This window comes from Hyperolius riggenbachi, chromosome 3 (genome assembly GCF_040937935.1).
Source record: "Hyperolius riggenbachi isolate aHypRig1 chromosome 3, aHypRig1.pri, whole genome shotgun sequence".
Classification (NCBI taxonomy): domain Eukaryota; kingdom Metazoa; phylum Chordata; class Amphibia; order Anura; family Hyperoliidae; genus Hyperolius; species Hyperolius riggenbachi.
Genome location: NC_090648.1, coordinates 460,412,507 through 460,432,809, shown reverse-complemented (window position 1 = coordinate 460,432,809; position 20,303 = coordinate 460,412,507). Strand labels below are relative to the sequence as shown.

Here is a 20,303-nt window from a genome sequence, read left to right as displayed (position 1 = left end):
CACATTTTTATGCACATATATGCAGCTTGAAAGTGGACTTTTCAAGCTGCATATATTTGCATAAAAATTTGCATAATTTCAGAACAATTTGCATCTCATTGATCATCCCTAGTTACCATGATAAATCTGTTGCTATAGACCAATGTTTCTCAACATTTTATTGGTATGTACCCCTTTTAAAATGATGTATTCACCAAGTACCCCCGAGCATAGTAAACCTTATCACAAATACCCCTTTATAAATATATATATGTAATTGTAGTACATGATAATTGGTTCTAAACCATTTCCAAGCATTTACAATTGTTTTTAATTAGCTAAAATACCAATTAGTGTCGTTTAAATAAGATTTATCATTTAACTCTAAATTTGTTATACTTGGTTAAGTATATCAAGCCAGAGTACCCCCTGGAAGCATCAGAAGTACCCCCTGGGGTATGCGTACCACACGTTGAGAACCTAGGCTATAGATGACACAGCCATAGGACACCCTGTGCTTCTTTCATCTTTGTAAAAACCACAACATTATATATAAAAAAAGAATGCAATGACCTGTGTGTGTTTCAGGATTGCCAAGTCCAGTCTGTACAAAAGGAATCATATCTGTGGTGTCTGTTTTGTCGGCAATGTTATTTAACTGAACTTCTTGCCACCTACCTCCAGCTACCTACAATGCATTGCTTGTGCTGCTGTGACTGGCTGTGAGGTGGATGACGTCCCGCCCCCTGCCTGCATAGAGAGGGAGCAGCCAGTGAGGGGGGCGGGGATAGGCCGTGATTTGAAGTGACAGAGGCTGCCTCTAGGTTCTGCTCTCTGTCTATGCAGCTTTCCTGCCTGTATCTGCTAGTGAGCTTCTCCCTCAAGCCCAGCAGCGTGTCAGCTTCATTCCCCATTGCCTGCTGGTTTCCTCCTTCCAACCTCTGCTTCAGCACTCTGATTTATTGCTGAGGACTGGAAGCTCAGGGCTGGCTATCTACTTACAATTAGAAAGCAAGTTTCCCTGCAGCTTTGCTCCGTAGGGAGGTTGCATGGCCCAGCTAGCTCACTGCTGGGTGCTGTAGCTGTGTGATTGTATTCTGAGGGCAGCATCTGAGGCTGGAGCAGGGATTCTGCTAGGCAAAGACAGAGATAACTAAGTAGAGGACTATTTAATGTACAGCTGCTGTGAGTCTGCAGGTACATTATATCACCACCAGGTTGTCTCTCTTGCCACTGTAAAGTTAGTCTATGACTATGTCATATATTGCTGCATACTCACAGATTGAAGTTTGCTCAGCACTTTTGCCTTAGCTGGTGTGTGCCAGTACTATTCCTGCTTTCCAGTATATGGACAGATTTGTGCTTTTGGGATGAATTATTATTTAGTATGTACTGTATATAGTGCCACAGGGCAGTATAGTGTATTTATAGCCTTGTCACTAAACTGCCCCTCAGAGGAGCTCACAATCTAATCCTACCGTAGTCATAATGTCCTACCATATTAGTATTATGTATTTATATAGCAGTGGCATTTCTGTAGCACTTTACAGAGCAGTGGGTGTCCCTAGGGGGTTTGATCCAGGGCACCATCCCCGAAACTGGTGCCCCTAATCCATTATGGCTGGGTGCCCTGTCACCGTTTCTAGCCCCAGGTGAATAAAGCAATCGTCTGGGGCACCAGACTGAGCAGCAGGAGGGGGAGCGGGCATAGTGTAGTTAAAAACTCACCTTCTGATCCCCGCAGGCAGCCTCCATCTCCTTCCTACTTCCTCCCCCGGCATCCGTCACCTTGGTTACAGCGCCACCTGTAATGACGTGACTGCATGTCATCACAGGGGGCGCTGTTATCAAGGTGACGGATGCCAGTAAGGAAGTAGGAAGGAGATGGAGAGTGCGTGTGTGCCAAGATCAGAAAGTGAGGTTTTAAGTACACTATGCCTGCTACCCCCGCCGCTCCACCCAGCACCCCCCTCCTGCTGCTCAGTCTGGCACCTACTCGGGACACCTTCCTATCTAACCTACACTGGAGGCACCTACCTATGTAACCTATACTGGGGGAACCTGCCTATCTAACCTATACTGGGGGAACCTACCTATCTAACCTATACTGAGGGAACATGCCTATCTAACCTATACTGGGGGCACCTACCTATCTAACCTATACTTAGGGCACCTACCTATCTAACTTATACTGGGGGAACCTACCTATCTAACCTATACTGGGGGCACCTACCTATCTAACCCTTACTGAAGGAACCTACCTATCTAACCTACACTGGAGGCACCTACCTATCTAACCTATACTGGGGTGAACCTACCTATCTAATCTATACTGGGGGAACCTATCTATTTAACCTCTACTGGGGGCACCTACCTGTCTACAGCCAAGCAAAGCCCCAGGTCCCCAGCCCAGCAAAGCACAGCCCCAGCAAAGCAAACCCCCCCATCCTAGTAAAGCCTCCGGGCCCCAGCAAAGCGTACAGCCAAGCAAAGCCTAGTAAAGCCCCCAGCCCAGCAAAGCCCCCAGCAAATTGCACAACCCAGCAAAGCCGCCAGCAAGTCACCCAGCAAAGCCAGGCCAGCTCAGCATCACCGTCAGCCAGTCCAGCACAACATCACCGCCAGCAATGCCAACACAACATCACTACCAGCCAGGCCAGCACAACATAGCATAACAACCAGCCAGGCAGCCCAGCATAATCGCCAGCCAAGTACAGCACACAGGCCAGTCAGCCGAAAACAAGACAGAAACCAGGTGAGGGGTTTATGTATGTGAAATACTGCCTATTGAATATATTTAAATTGCACCACTGCTATGTTCATGTACATTTGGCCCCACCTATGACCACAACCATCTTTCCACGGCATGATCATGCTCTTTTTTGCCGCGGCATGCAGTAATTCCCTCTTGTTGTCCAGAGTCTTACAAACACCCCTGTTACAGAGTACATAGTCATGTCACGTACTGTCCTCAGAGTAGCTCACAATCTAGTCCCCAACATAGTCCTAGTCAATTGTCCTACCATAGTATTATTATTATATATATATGTATATAACACTGACACATTTTGCAGCACTTTACAGAGTACATAGTTACTGACTATCTTCCGAGGGGCTCACAATCTAATCTCTACCATAGTCATGATCTAAGGTCCTACCACATTATTATTATTATTATTATTATTATGTATTTATATAGTAGTGACACATTCTGCAGCACTACACAGAATACATAGTCATGTCACTGACTTAGGCCCAGTGCACACCAAAACCGCTAGCAGATCCGCAATACGCTAGCGGTTTTGGGAGCTGATTTCAGAGCGATTCTAGGTATGTTTAGAGAGGTTTTCTAAACATACCTAGCGGTTTTGGGTGCGTTTTTGTGTAGCAGATTACACATATTGTTACAGTAAAAGCTGTTACTGAACAGCTTCTGTAACAAAAATGCCTGGCAAACCGCTCTGAAGTAGCGTTTTTCAGAGCGGTTTGCGTTTTTCCTATACTTTACATTGAGGACGAAACGCTTACGAAAACCGCAAACGCGCAGCAGGAGGCGCGTTTGCGGCTTGGCAAAAACCTCAAACCGCCGGTGTGCACCATCCCATTGCAATACATTAGCCAAGCGTTTTTCCAAACCGCTCGGTGTGCACTAGGCCTCACCTCAGAGGAGCTTTCAAACTAATCCCTTCCAAAGTCATATGATCATTATTTGGGGGGGGGGAAGGGGTCCGTGCCCAGTGATGGGGAACTGGAGGACAGTGTGGGAAGCCTCTACAGGATCCAGAGACTTCCCTCTTCTTAGGTAAGTATGTGTTTCATAACCAAAGGTTCATCTCGGGTACATTTCAACTTAAAAGCTCTGTCCCCATCTTCAAGGACTCACGAGGTGAGTAAAAAAAATCTATTTTTGCTTACCTGAGGCTTCTTCCAGCCCCTACAAGTCACATCTGTCCCTTGCTACAGCTCCGGTCTTCACCCGTGTCCCACCGGCAGCCTCTGAAGACCGCCGACCCCCGGATGGGATGGCATCTTCTGTGGATGCGCGGGTGTGCGCCCGCATCATCGAGAGCATACTGGGCCACTGCAGTAGTACTGTGCAGCCGCAGGACGCTCCCGGTGATGCAGGCCCATCCGGACTTTGGCGATCTACAGAGGCTGCTGGTGGGAGACGGGTTAAGACCAGAGCTGTGGCGAGGGACAAACGTGACTTGTAGGAGCTGGAAGAAGCCCCAGGTAAGTAAAAATCATTGTTTTTTTTTTAACTCACCTCGTGAGTTCTTTAAGGAACAAACATTCCTTCAGAGAGAAGCTAAAGGCAAAATGTTTCTTTTTCTTCTTTCTTCCTTCATGCTGTAAATCTTGTTTTGAATTTCCCAGAGATGAGCAGAATCTTTTGTAATCATCAGCAAAAAAGCCTTTGTTTACCATGCCACATAAGCTTTTACATAAAACGCAACAGCATGGAACATTACCATAAAATGCAAAGATTTTCAGACATGATCTCCCCAGCCTCTCACAAAAACCGAGCTGTGAGCATGGCCAATGTTTGAATAAGTTATTTCACAGCACATCTAGCACTGTTCTACAAGGAAGATTTTGTTTCATATAATTACTTAACGATTCTGCTAAAATTCAGAAAACAACATTTTCTACACCTGCGTACAAAGTTATTTTGGAGGAAAAACGCTCTTTACAAAGTTATCAAACAGCGGGGAGATTACATCCAATCTGTCATTGACTAGATTTGTAAACTGATTAGCCTCGTTAAGTTTTTCCTAATTGGCGCCTTTTTTAGAAAATATGTAGCCCTATTTCAAAACTATAAAAAAAAAAGGAGCAATTTTCTTAAAATATCTGTCCTAATGATGGTAGCCTCCACATCCTTCTCGCTTTAGTTTAAATTGAAAACTTAAAGGATACCTTAGCCCGTAAAAGAAATCCAACGCGGGGGGAGCAGGCATGTGTGGTAGGCTCTCCTCATGCCCACCGCTCCTCCCGTTCTACGGGAGAGTAATCAGGGACACGTGTCTCTGGGCAGCACCTGCACAGTCTTCACCGACCCTCCCGACCATTAAGTTGCTTTGGAGGGTCGGACAGGGACAGATTTCTACTTTTTCCTGCCCTAGGCCAACTGTTAACTAACGCCGCCCCCAACCCCCAAACTTGTGTGTGCCCAGCAGATATATTTAGTATTTTACCACCAGCAGCATAATTAAATAGGAACTGTGGCCGCACAGTCTCCTACTGCGCATGCGGGGCAGCACAAATCCACAGGCAGCGTAATCAGACACAACACCGGCAGTAAGAAAACATCACGGAAACAGCCAGGAAGTAGAGGAGGTGGGCGGAGCATGTCGGTAGACTGTGAGCTAAGCTGCAGCCAGCCAGGCAACACTTGTCATGTGTAAGTTTCCTGCAGGCTGGCTCATGGCTCCTGGGAATGATCGTTGCCCACCTGCAGTCAGCACAGCACCCTGCCAGGATCTTTTATCATTAACCGCTGGCTAACTCCTGTTCTAGACCTGGCCATCCATCCTTCCAGCTGCTCCTCGCTGCTGTTTTTCACTCTAATGCAGGGTGGCCGCGGATGGGTACCAGGACAGTCTGCCTCAGTGACTTGTTTACTGTTTATTGGTGGTGGAGGAGGATTGTCTCTGAGGAGTCAGAGTACAGCTGGCAGCTGGGCGGCAATGATTGTCTGTCGGGATCCAGGCCCTGATCTTCAAATCTCCCGCTCTGTTGTGCTCTCTGCCTCTCTGCCCAGTGTCAGAGCACACAGCGCGCATGAGAGAGACTCAAGCGGCAGCAGGATATCCCAACACACACAAGTAATTATGGAACAGCTGATCTCCTGTTGGCTGCAACACCGCCCCAGCTCAAGCCCCGCCCTAGTCCCGGGCCTATTCGGGCCTGCCCACAAATCTGACCCTGTGCATGAAAACAGAGGGCGACGGAGGAGAACAGGAGTAGCGTTGGGCATGAGGCGAGCCCACCACACATGTCTGTTCCCCCCGTTTTGGATTTATTTTATAGGTTAAAGTATCCTTTAAGGGAAACTTGTAAGGAAAAACGTGCCTAATTGGGGTTTGATAGTTTGGGAGAGGGAAGCCTCTGGATCCTCCAAAGTGTTCTCCTGTACGCCTGTAGCAGCCCATTCCAGCGGTGTCCTCACATGAAAACTGTCAACAAGGGCTTGTCGATGGCTAACACAAGCGCAGTACCCTGGACTCGATCGGGCTTTGGCAGGAAAAAACAAGTCCAATCTGCTCTGTGCCACTGCGTCCTGCAGTGGGCCGCGCTGGAATAGCCTGGCAGATGAGGACAGGGGAAGCCTCTGGATGTCCTTGAGGCTTCTCCCTCCCGAGATAAGTATCCACATTTCTGCATCGCAAAACCTAACATGTTTGTTTCAACCTTGAGCAAAAATATTTCATAGTGTTTTGCTGGTAGTCAGAGACTAGGGATGGTCAGAAATGCTGATTTCCCATCGGAAGTGCTGAAATGTCAATTCCGCAGAATTCGAATGAGCATGCCTACCAGGGATGCAGTTTGTTTTTCCTGAGTATAAACACCTTGTTTGGCTAATGCCAAATATCTCAATTTTACAGCCTGTGTAGAACAGTTTTGAGTTTGGGTCACATTTTGACTTTAATCTGAGCTAAGCAATTGTTCAGAGGTGCCAAAAGTGAAATAAAATATAAAAAAAAAAAACAGTTTTAAAAGAGGAGGCAATGGTGGACTTACCTCCTCCAAGAGGAATCAGAAATGCAAAAAGGAGAATCTTAATTGGTCCAAATATACAACTCTCATAAAAATTGCAACACATTTCTTGGGGCTAAGCTCACTTCATCAGGCCAGTAAGAGAGTAAAATCACAGGTGGACTTATAGAAGAGCCCGAGTCCTCAGACTAGTAATTGTTCATTTTTCTCAATAGCTTTTTTTTAAGAGGAACTTAACTGAATGTTACTTAATGGACTAAAATTGCTTATATGTTACAATATTCATTAATACATGATTTAGTCAGTGTTTGCTTATTGTAAAATCTTTCCTCACCCTGATTTACATTCTTGACTTTATCACAGGTGGTGTCATCTTTACTGCTGGCAAGGTGCATCACTGTGGGATGTTTGTTTGCTGTGGGTTTTGAAGTGAGCAGAAACAACACCTGGGGCCATATGCAATTACATTTTTCTCCTGAGTTTTCTCCTAGGTAATATTTTTACATTTGTCAATAAAATGCTGTTTAAGCCACCAGCAAGCACGAAAATATTCAAAATAATTTTAATGGTACCTTTTCACCTACTTTTTGGTACTTTTTCAATTGCAAAGTGCTGAAAGGTTATTTTAATAAGAAGATGAAGAATTCTCTATTAGGACAAAAATCAGGAGAAAAAGTAAATTGCATATGGGCCCTGGGTCTTTCAGAGCGCACTAGGAGGAGATGGTTGCATAAATAATCACTTTTTCACGTGCTTTTTCTCCTAGGTGATATTTTAAAAATTGTCAATACAATACATTTAAAACTACCAGCAAGGAAGAAAATACTCAAAATAATTTTGATAATACGTTTTCACCAACTTTCTGGTACTTTTTCAGTTACAAAGTGCTGAAAAATAATTTTAAATAGAAAATGAAAAAATTATCTCCTAGCAGAAAACACAGGTGGAAAAGTTAATTGCATATGGCCCCTGGTCTCCCAGAATGCAATTGGAGGAGAATTCCACATAGCTAAACAGCCTAGGCTGTGACATCACTGGGAAGGCAGGATTTCATACCAATATATATTCATATGGGATTGGGAAGTGCTTGTGATGGTGAAACCCGGATAATTAACATAAAATTGGATATACTGAATAATGTATTACATTCTACTAATATGTTGTTGCGGTGGCTTTTAAATGGCTGTACCATAGGAGTAAAACAATAAATAAATGGCAGTTTCCGAAGCCGATTCCCTATATTCTGCTGAAGGACAGTCGCACAGAATGTCTTTTTTGTATAGTAATATTTAATGTGTAAATGTAATTTTCTGTGCTATTGACCCACATATCTGCCAGCTATGGAGCTAAATGGATCACCTATAGAACAGAGGCTGTTTCCATTATACGATGATTTATGAATTCAAAGCCCAGCTGCAACCTTTTCAGATGTGAGCCCGATTGCCGCACTTCAATAACAAAAAGGTGGCACTTTATAGCAAGGCAATTGATTTATTTCCTTTAGTATTAGGTTGTGGTAATAACCCCTTCAAATTGTCTCTTTTTGAAGACTTTTATGATTGGTTTCGTGCTAGGACATACTTTCAGCAAGGTGACAGATATATGGGTTTAATTTGTAGAAAGTGTTTATTTTATAATTACAGAAATAGTCGAGAGTAGTAAGAGAGTTGTGCTATTGTGATATTAAAAATTCAGTATATCTGTATTAAACGGAACTGTAGATAGAAAATAAACACATTGTTTCACTTACCTGGGGCTTCTCTAAGCCCCCAGCAGCTGTCCTGTCCTGCCCGAGTATCCATTCTCCCGCCCCCGCTCCGTCCCGCAGCTCGTAGCTCCCGTAAGTCGAGACCAGCGCAGCCCTGCCAAGCGTATCCTTTCTTTGCGTTCCCCTCTGCAATAGTGGGGAACGCGAAGAAAGGATACGCGTGGTCAGAGCCGTGCAGGCAGGGCCGGGCCGAGGCATAGGCTGGAGAGGCTCCAGCCTCAGGGCGCAGTGTAGGAGGGGGCGCACAATTCATTCAGCTGTCATTCCTAATTGTGTTTGAAGCAGAAAGAAATAAGAAAAGGGGATACATAGCAGTGACTGCAAGCCAGATAACTAGATATTAAGGTGTTGGGGAGGTTTTGGGCCCTGTGGCACCTCTTAGTCTAATAGCAATCAGTGTGTGACGGCTGGGGTGGCAGGGATGAAGGGGCGCACTTTGGTGTCTCAGCCTTGGGTGCTGGAGGACCTTGTCCCTGCTCTGCGTGCAGGCACAGTGGCCCGGTGGCGAAACTGAAAGTAGCTGGCGGCGGGAGAACGGAGGCTCGTTGCGAAGCGGCGCGGGACAGGACGGCTGCTGGGGGCTTGGTGAAACCCCAGGTAAGTGAAACAATGTGTTTATTTTCTATCTACATTTTCGCTTTAAAGGAAGAAGCTGTCAAAATAAAAAACAAACAAAAAACACCTAACCATATTAAATGGAATCATAGATGAACAGGAAAAAGATGTTATACATACCTGGGGCTTCCTCCAGCCCCATACGCTCTGATCGATCCCACGCCGCCTACCTCCGCTGCCCGCAGCTATGAGAGCCGGGACCCCGCTCTGCCGTCAGTCGGAGCCAGTCTGAGCGTAAGGGAAGTGCGCTGTTTGCGTATCACTGCAGCAGCCACTGATATGTAGAGGGCGCACTTCTCCTGCGTAGGTGGCTCCGATGACGTCAGTGACGGGACCCGGTTCTCGTAGATGCAGGCAGCGGAGGACGGCGGCGTGGGATCGATCAGAGCGTATGGGGCTGGAGGAAGCTCCAGGTATGTATAACATCTTTTTCATGCCCCAATCTCTGATTCCCTTTAACACTTTGCCTGCTTTTCTTGTAATGAAAAGTGATGGGTTAAATGTAACACTCGTAGGGAAGAGGTGCCTAAAAAATGTATATATAAAATAAGATAATACTGTCTTCCCTCTAAAGGTAAGGGACAAGCCACAATAGGTAAGCAAATGTATTAAATGGACAATCAGGCACTCTGTAGATAATGCGTTTCGCGGATCACAGTCCACTTCCTCAGATCAGTAAAAATAAGTTTCTTCAAAAAGCATGTATCCTGCTGGGAGCACCTCTAAGGCAGAGAGGCGAGTTTCTGCAATCTACACTTGTGAGTATAATTTAGTTTGCTTTTTGGATTTTCATAGCCTTGATATACTACTACACTATCAGGGGCTACTGGTGTCCCTGTCTCACTTTTTGTTTCTTCTGGAAGGTCATTTTGACTACACTGGACCACACACCAATGATTGAAATGTGGCCTTCAAGGGGCCCTCCCTCAACTGCATTATTAGCTCTCTATTGGTCCTGTGCTGGTAATAATCACTTCTATAGATGCTTAGAATAGTGGTAATCATTAACACACTGTTCCCCACCCCTTTCTTGCACCTCTGACACTGTGGTTGCCATTGGCAGGTTTTGTTGCGCGTAACAATTGTTATGTATAGAGTGCTTGGGGGGCCCCAATGTAAAACTTGCATTGGGGCCCACAGCTCCTTAGCTACGCCACTGGAGAGGGCCGCTGCTGCACATGATGAAAGAGTAGCCACAACATACTTGGCCTAGGGACAGAAAAAGTATAAATCCTTGGTGACCTTAGCAAGTTACATGAGGGTGATGCTGCAGCATTTTTCTAAAATCCAGAGAACACCATGGAGTGAGGCAGCAAAAACCGTGTCTGTGCAGAAAAGCATGAGTTTTCTGCCTTGTGGGTTTCTGCATTTTTCTGTGCATTTTCCAATTGTGGTTGTGCGCTTTTGTATGCATTTGCGATTGTCTTTTTCGTTTTTCATGCATTTTTGGTGCATTCGCTTTTTGCGTGTTTTTAATATTCTCCCTTTTTCACTGGAGAAAAATACAGTGACTGATTGAAGCTATGCCCCGTCAGGGACAGTGGCAGACATATAGGGGATAGATTTCAGTTACGGCCATCTGGATGCAGTTTTAGGCCCAGTGCACACCAAAAACTTCTAGCAGATCTGCAAAACGCTAGAGGTTTTTTAACCTCCTGGGCGATAATCCCGAGCTGAGCTCGGGGTAAGCCGCCACGGAGGATTTCTCAGCCCCTGGTGGGCCGATTTCCACATTTTTTGCTTTGTTACACACAGCTAGCACTTTGCTAGCTGCGTGTACGAGCCGATCGCCGCCGATTCAGCGCTACCCGCCGCATTAGAGCCCCCCCCCCCCCCGAGACCCCGTGCGCAGCCTGGCCAATCACCGCCAGGCTGCATTAAGGGGTGGATCGGGACTCCCTCAGAGGCTATGACGTGAATGGGGGAAGCCAAACAGGAAATTCCGTTTTTTGAATGGGATTTCCTGTTTGCTCTGATCGCCGGAGGCGATCGAAAGGGGTGGGGGGATGCCGCTGCACAGCGGCTATCATGTAGCTAGCGCTAGGCTAGCTACGTGATTAAAAAAAACGCTCTGATCTAGCGTTTTTCAGAGCGGTTTTCTACTTTCCTATACTTTAACATTGAGGCAGAAATGCATCAGAAATCGAAAAAATGCTGCAGCCCCTGAGTTTGCATTTGTGGAAAGAAACAAACCGCTCTGGTGTGCACCATCCCATTCACTTTCATTAGCCAAGCGGTTTTCCCCCTGCAAGCGTTTTAAAAAAATGCTCCAGAACCGCTCTGGTGTGCACCAGCCCAAAGTGGACCTGAACTCAGACCTCCTCTCTGCTCTAAAAGATACACAACAGCATAAAAACTTTAAACAAAAAAATTTCTTTGTTACACCTGATACAAATCCTAGAATAAATCTGCACTATTTCTACTTCCTGATTCATGGAAGCCGACATCTTGTTTACAGTCTGTGCTTTCAAATGGGCTTTTCTGCCATAGGCAGTCATGTGACACAGGCAAGGGATCAAATTACAACTAGTGATTAGACACAAATGAAAAGAATTAGACAGGCTAAACTCTAAATACATTCAGGGTGCATTTCTCAGTTTTCCTTTTATCCAATGCAAGAGTTCAGGTCTACTTTGTATTTAGAGAGTTTGGCCTGTCTAATTCACCCTCATCTGTGACTTATCACAACTGTAATTTTCTCTCTCAGCTGTGTCGTCAACTGGCTGCCTCGACAAAGCAGCTAATTTGTAAACACAGGATGTTAACCCTATGGCCTTTTACACACTAAATGCGATTCCAATTTTTTTATACAATCGATTTTTGATTCCGATTAAAAAAAAGTACTGCATGCTGCTACATTTGTTTTTAAAATCGGAATCCGAAAAGCGTATTGTATAAAAAAATAGAAATTGCATGTAGTGTGCAAGAGGCCTATGTCTGATTCCATGAAAGCAGGAAGAAAAAACACTGCAGATTTATTGTTAGGATTTGTATCAGCTGCAACAAAGAAAACTTTTTCTTTAAAGGTTATCATACTCTTTTAGAGCAGATAGAAAGTTTTCTGAGTCCAGGTCCGCTTCTACTGAAACAACAACAGTAATAATGGCTCGTACACTCGTCAGATTTTTCTAAACGGCCGGTTGTTTGGACGGTCGGTTGTTCAGCTGATAAGACTGGATTTCAACGATCCAGTCGTTTGGAAAAATCCGACGTGTGTATGTACCTTAAGGCCTCTTTCACACCAAGATGTTGCATTTTAGGGGACGTTAAGGTCACATAACGTGCCCCTAACGCAACGCATGATGGTGTTGAAGTTGGATGTCAGATTGAGCGTGTTATGAGGCTCTTGGTGCTATCCTGGGAAGTCCGGATCTTTTCAATGATTCGGATGATTCGAATCAGATCATTGAAACGATCCTGATTTTTGAACCAAATCTTTGAATCATTTTACTAGGGAAGCAGGAAGCAGGGGTGCAGCAGAGTGAGAGGTGCAGGAGAATGAAGGCACATTGAGGGTGCTAATGGGGAAGGGAGAGATGCAGCAGGAAGATTGTGCTTGTGCACAGAAGCTGCAGTTCCTGTTTCTTCCAGACATCCACTGTGACCCGAATCCTTCTTTGTGATGATCCGGATGATTCGACTCACAAAAAGGATCCACAAAGATCCGAATCGTTCATGATCTGGACAACACTACAGTGCAGTGAATATTAATTAGCCATGTGGCTAGGAACAATAGGACTCTCCCCTTACTGAGCATGTGCAAACAGTCTAACACAGCTAAAACCACCATTAACGCACAGCATGCTGCACTTTCTTTTAGGCTGCTTACACACCAAGACGTTACAGGCGCACGTTAGTGCGCCTGTAACGCTCCCCTAACGCACAGCAATGTAACACAAGTGGGCTGTTCACACAGCCCACGTTGCGTTACATGTAACGCTGCACGTTCTGTGCAAAGTGCAGCATGCTACGGCGTTGGAGCGGCTATAGCCGCGTTAGACTGTTTGCACATGCGCAGTGGGGGGCGGAGAGGAGGCGGGGAGAGCCAGCTACAGTAGCCGCGCACATGGCTACTTAATATTCACTGCACTGGCGGGCGCTGATTGGCCGGCGGGACCACGTGATGCGGAGTGTCTCGCTCCGCATCACGTGGTCCCGCTGGCCAATCAGCGCCACTCTGGGAGACATTATAGGACTCGAGCCGCCTAACGCGGCTCACTCTACCGTCGGCTCTTGCAGCACCATACGTTGTGTTAGGTGCACGTTATGCGACCTTAACGTGCCACCTAATGCAACGTCTTGGTGTGCAAGAAGCCTTAACGTCCAGCGTTGCACTGTAACGCAAAGTGGGCACTGTGAACAGCCCATTGATTTTTCATTACTGTGAGTTGGGATGTGTTACAGGCTGCTCTAATGTGCGCCTGTAACGTCCCACTGTGAAAGCAGCCTTAGACCAAAAGAGCAAGGTGAAAATGTGAGCACTATGAAAGCAGATGTTATACACACTAATAAATGCAGACAACAGCACAACACAAACCTAAGATCAGCAAAAAGAGGAAAACAGGATGAACAAGGCAGAGAGACAAACAAGACCGGAAAGTGCAGGGCTGAACAAAATTGCAGGACGTGGGCTAAGGGTCATGTAAGATGAGTAAGAAACGTGATTCAAGATGGCCAGAGATAAGTATGTCAAACAATGCAGCAAAGTGCTTTAATGATTCTCTCCTTCGAGGGAAGAAAAAAAAAACCTAGGAGACTATCTAAAGGAAAACGAGTCTGTTTCAAATGAAAAGTGTTTTTTGTATCTTTCAAAACATTTCACCATCACCACTGACCAGGTGGCTCCAATGGTTTGAATGTGATAAAGAAATACACACAAATGTAAATGTGAGAAAAGCATTTAGATCAAGCTCCAGGCAATCTGGTTTAGCCTGGATTAGAAGAGCGATTTCCTCCACTATAGCTACAGTATAACTGCCTCATCTTAACCACTGAGGATCGTAATCAGAAAATTACGATTACGCGGAATTTCATGTACCTTTTTTACAATAACGTCTATATGTAAAAGAAATTTATTGTATAATCATTCGTAATTATGCATCAATTTACGCATAACATTTGCATAATTTCGTGCTGACTTTGGCGGTAAATAAGGGTGCGTACAGACATGCGACTATAGTCGTTTAAAACTATCATTACCGACGGCATTGCCCGACGATCGTTCGTAAAAAGTGCACGAACGATCATTAAAACGAACGACCAACGAGATATGTCGTTGGTAAAGAACGATCCATTCTGCCAGATCTTTTCCAACGACCATCGTTTAAAAAGTAATGTCTATACAACGATCGGTCGTTGATCGTTCGTTCTCAAAGCTTTGCACATGCTCAAACAGTTCTTTTTAACACTTGTGTTTGAAATCAGTTTATACATCATGTTGCGCACGCAACGCTCGTTCCAAGATCGTTCGTACACGAACGATGTTCAAAGTAGCCTTTCTTCAAACGATCATCGGCCGATACCTCCTTTTAACATCGTTCATCGTTCAGAACGAACGATCGTTATCGTATGTCTGTACGTACCCTAACATACATGCTATTGCTACCAAAACTGCTACATATGTTTAGGAGAATAGTGGGTACAAAAAACGAATTTTTCAAAAAGACCTTGTCTTTTTTGAGAAAATCGATTTTAATAATGGGAAGAAAAACTTTTTTTTTAAACTCAGAAAAATGGGTTTAAAAAAACATTTTTCTTTGTATATTTAAAATTGATTTTCTCAAAAACTACAAGGTCATTTTCAAGAATTGGTTGTTTAACTTGTAGCCACTATTTTCCTAAACATATGTAGCAATATTGGTAGCAACAGCATGTGTGGGGGCTTTGCAATACCCCACTAAATGCTTACAATTACATACGAAATTAACTACGCTTTTCCCTGAAATTTCGCTTTTCAATTACGATGCGTAATTGTGAATTAGGCTGCGTAATTACGCATATCCGTAATTTTTGCGCATCTCTTAACCTTTTCATGTTGATATTGATTATAGCAAACACTACATAGCTCATGCTGTATTCAGGGGCGTAGCAATAGGGGTTGCAGAGGTAGCGACCGCATCGGGGCCCTTGGACCAGAGGGGCCCTGAAGGGCCCACCCTCAGCTACAGTATTAGCTCTCTATAGGTCCTGTGCTCATAAAAATCACTTCTATAGATGCTTTCAATAGTGGTAATCATTAACAAGTTGCTCCCTATGCCTTTCTTGCACCTCTGACACTGTAGTTGCCATTGGCAGGTTTTGGTGCGCCGTATCAATTCTTACGTATAGTGCTTGGGGGGCCCCATTTTAAAACTTGCATCGGGGCCCACAGCTCCTTAGCTACGCCACTGGCTGTATTTATAGACGTCTGGGCAAAGATGCTGAAATGACATTGTATGCTGATGGATGATGTCACTTTACCTCTAAAGACATAGTTGTTAGAAGCTCAAAGGGAACCTGAGGTTTGAGGGATATGAAGGCTGCCATGTTTATTTCCTTTTAAACAATACCAGTTGCCAGGCTGCCCAGCTAATCGGTTTGTCTGCAGTAGTGTCTTATGGTGTGTACACACTTGAAAGAGTAATGAAAGATCACAGACCAATTTTACCGGAAACAGTAAATTCGGGCGCCTGAGGCAAGTGGACAAAAAGGGCGCCGCCATTCACTCCCATAATAAATATCGTTTAATGGGCGCCCAACAGGAAAAAAGGGCGCCAGAGAAAAATAACGTTTTACAAGCGGCGCCCAGAGACTTTTACTGTTTTATAACTGCTTCTCATGATTACACATTATTTAATGATTTATAATTTTTTAAACATTATTTTTAAACGAAAAACAGCACAATCTTTTTTAAAACATTATTTTTAACGAAAAACAGTACAATCTTTTTTCAAACGTTATTAATGCTTATCACAGGGGGTGTTAGGGTTAGGCACCACCAGGGGGGTCTTAGGGTTAGGCACCACCTGGGGGGTCTTAGGTTTAGGCACCACTAGGGGCAGGGCCGGCCCTAGACTTTTTGCCGCCTGAGGCAAAATTAGAAAAAATCGCCCCCCCCCCAGCCGTGGGGGGGGGGGGGCGCCGAGCTGGAGGGGTAGCGGGCAGAAAGGGGGTATTGGGCCTACAGGCGAGGGAGGGGGGTTCCGACCCCCCTCCCCGCCGCTAGGCCCAATACCCCCTTTCTGCCCGCTACCCCTCCAGCTCGGCGGGCGGCCCCCAGCGCATGGACAGGCAGGTGCCGCCCCCCCAGACCTGCCGCCTGAGGCAAATGTTTCACCCCGCCTCATGAGCGGGCCGGCCCTGACTAGGGGGGTCTTAGGTTTAGGCATCACCAGGGGGGTCTAGGGGTTAGGGGTAGGTACAGGGAGGGTTCTGTAGGAGAGTAGGGTTAGGTATAGCTTTAGTAAAATTCTTATTAATCTTTTATAAAACGTTATTATACATTTCACTTTTTAAACAGGGAAGATTAACGTTTTTACAATTGCCGATTTCATACACATTATTTAATGATTTATAACTTTATAAAACATTATTTTTAAACAAAATATAGCACAATATTTTTTTCAACGTTATTCATCCTTATCGTTTAAAACCCTTTTTAACGTATGCAATTTTACCCCCTTCCATGTAGTATGAGAGCCATACCTACACAGTCTATTCTATGGAGCTGAACTCCCCATCAGAAAAAAATCTTTGCAAGATGCTGCACACAAAGATGCTGTACACATGCAACAGATCAGTACCTGCAAAAGATCAGTTCCTGCAAAATGCATTCATAGTCTATGATATCTGCAGATCCTCATACAGGGCTGGAACCCACAGGAGCGCTTTTGGCAGCGTTTTGGCAGCACTGCGATACGCTAGCAGTTTGCCAAAACGCTGGGCTAATGTTAATGGATGGGGCAACTTCCACAGGAGCGTTTGCGTTTCTCAGAAACGCAAACGCAGGACGTGCAGCATTTTGGGAGCGTTAGCGCTTCAATGTAAAGTATTGAACCACTAGCGGAAACGCTCAGCAAAACCTAAACTGAGCGGTTTTGCTAGCATTTTGCGGTTCAGCACACTGTAACAAAATGAAAAATAATTCACAGGACCAATCAGGATAAAAACGCAAAACGCAAAACGCTAGGCACCCGCTGGGGAAAAAAATACAATGTTGCAAAACGCGACCAAAAACGCGCATGAATCCGCTTGCAAACCGCTCAGACAAAACGCTAGCGGTTGCGTTTTGCGCTTGCGGTTTTCAGTGGGTTCCAGGCCACACACCTTGTTTAGCAGACATTCATCAGACATTCATCAGCATATCTGACAATCATCTGCAGATCTGAAGATCCATCCTGGTGGATCTGATCTGCAGATGAATGTCTGTTAAACAAGGTGTGTATGAGATCTGCAGATATCATAGACAATTAATGCATTTTGCAGGAACTGATCTTTTGCAGCAACTGATCTTGTGCAGATACCGATCTTTTGAATGTGTACAGCATCCTTGTTTTCAGCATCTTGCAAAGATTTTTATCTGATGGGGAGTTCAGCTCAATAGAATAGACTGTGTAGAGTATGGCTCTCATACTACATGGAAGGGGGTAAAATTGGTCTAAGATCTGTCAGTAATCTTTCAAGTGTGTACACACTATTAGTCACACCAGAAACAAGAATGCAGCTAAACTTGTCAGATTGTAAACAAATGTCAGAAACCCCTGATCTGCTGCATGTTTGCTCAGGGTCTATGGCTAAATAAATCAGAGGCAGGGGATCAACAGGACAGCCCGGCAATGTGCATTGTTTAAAATGAAATAAATATGGCAGCCTCCATATCGCTCTTACTTCAGGTGTCCTTTAAAGGGAACCAGAGACGCCGGACATAGAAAAAGAAAAAAAGATTTCATACATACCTGGGCTGGGGCTTCTTCCAGCCCCATAAGCCTGGATCGCTCCCACGCCGCCATCCTTTGCTTCCTAGATCCGCCGGTACCGGGTCCCGTCACTTCCGGCGGACGCGGCCAATTGTCCTCATAACAGGGGCTCTCAGCATACCCTTACGCGTGCGGCTGCGCAGTATGCAGCCGCACACGTAATGGTCTGCTGGGAGCCCCTGTGATGCGGACAATTGGCCACATGCTGACGCCGACTGGCCGAAACTACGGGACCTGGAACTGGCTGATACAAGAAGCGGAGGACGGCGGCGTGGGAGCGATCAGTGCGTATGGGGCTGGAGGAAGCCCCAGGTATGTATAAAATCTTTTTCCTGGCGTCTCTGGTTCCCTTTAAAATAAATAGGCTCTTTCACAACCCTTACAATTGATTGTTTTCTCTGTCCTAAATGTACAACTCAAAAAAGGATCTATTTGTTTTAAAGTGCAGCAGAGTGGTGTAGTGTTTAGCACGCTTGCCTCGCAGCGCTGGTTCACTGGTCCAAATCCCAACCAGGGGACAATCTGCACAAGTTTGTATGTTCTCCCCATGTCTGCCTGGGTTTCCTCTGAGCATAACGATTTCCCCCCACATCCCAAAAACATATTGATAAGTTAATTGGTTTCTTCCTTAATTAGCCCTATACTACAATACATATACTACACAATATAGACATATGACTATGGTAGGGATTAGATTGTGAGCCCCTCTGAGGGACAGTTAGTGACAGGACCATATATACTCTGTACAGTGCTGGGAAAGATGTTGGCACTATATAAATACTAAATAATAATAAGTGGAAGAAGACTACATAGTCCTGAAGAGTTGCAGACCTGCAGAGTTATGTCTTACAGGGAACCTAAACTAAGACTGATATGGATGTTTCCTTTTAAATAATACCAGTTGCCTGGCAGTCCTGCTGATCTTTGTGACTGCAATAGTGGCTGGATCACCGACCTGAAACAAGCATGCTGCTAATCCAGTCTGACTTGACTTCAGCCAGAGCATCTGATCTGCATGCTTGTTCAGGGGCTGTGGCTAAAAGTATTAGAGACACAGGATCAGCAGGACAGTCAGGCAACTGGTATTATTTTAAAAGGAAAAATCCATATCTTTCTCAGTTTAGGTTTCCTTTAAACATGTGAATATATACTGGATCACACTATAGAGAGAACCATCTTCTTCTTTACAAAAGCATACTATGACAGTAAACATGACCAATGGGGAGCAAAAAGTAGAAAAGGAGAGCTGCTGCCCAAGAGAGCTGTGCATGAAAGAAGGGGCTGCTGTACATGGATGTTATAAATGGAAGCAGGCGCTGCACCGGAAGTAAGCTGCTTACATCTGTGCCAAAACGTGATAGCAGTAACCAGTGTGTAATTATACCAGAAAAAAATAGAGCAGCACAAATACTACACTACAATCCATGTCTATGGGCGAATAGATTAATGCATTACACAAAAGACGTCCATGACATAATGAAATACAAGAAAATCCAGCTCCATACAAAAATAATCGTAATCTTTATTAAAAGGGCACTATGGCGAAAAATTGTAAAATTTAAAATATGTGCAATCATAGACAAATAAGAAGTACGTTTTTTTTCCAGAGTAAAATGAGCCATAAATTACTTTTCTCCTATGTTGCTGTCACTTACAGTAGGTAGTAGAAATCTGACAGAAGTGACAGGTTTTGGACAAGTCCATCTCTTCATAGGGGATTCTTAGCAAGGCTTTTATTCTTTATAAAGATATTCCCTAAAAAGGATTTAAACAATGATGCTGGCCAGCTTCCCCGCTCGCTACACAGTTTGGAAGTTGGACAGAGCAACTGCCATTCACTAAATGCTTTTGAAAATAAATAAATCCCTGAGAAACCCCTATGAAGAGATGGACTAGTCCAAAACCTGTCGCCTCTGTCAGATTTCTACTACCTACTGTAAGTGACAGCAACATAGGAGAGCAGTAATTTATGGCTCCTTTTACTCTGGAAAAATGCACTTCTTATTTGTCTATGTTTGCACATATTTTAAATTTTACAATTTTACGTCATAGTGCCCCTTTAAGGAAATCACAATAAAAAGAGTTTAAAACCAAGAGCAGTCACTGAGTACGTCCAAAGTAGGGAACTATATACCATATATGAACAATGCCTTTAATACTAACTCCCTCCCAGGATGGAATGAGAAGTGATCAGAGTAACATATGCAGTAACTAATTGCAAAATGGCGGCTCAATACGCCGCAGGAAGCGTGTCTGTGTACAATAGC

At 44.6% G+C, this 20,303-nt stretch overlaps 1 protein-coding gene across 2 annotated transcripts in view; it reads right to left on the bottom strand.

The window, feature by feature from the left end:
- FSTL4 (follistatin like 4) overlaps positions 1 to 20,303 on the bottom strand; it is a 1,281,504-nt gene that overhangs the window by 1,242,203 nt on the left and 18,998 nt on the right. Inside the window, exon 1 of one of the 2 annotated variants that reach the window (XM_068273010.1) lies at positions 553 to 659. The exons of the other annotated variant lie outside the window; for it this stretch is intronic. The gene's annotated coding sequence lies outside the window, so the exon portion shown is untranslated. Of the gene's footprint in view, positions 1 to 552; positions 660 to 20,303 lie in introns of those variants that run through there. 2 annotated transcript variants of the gene reach the window in all.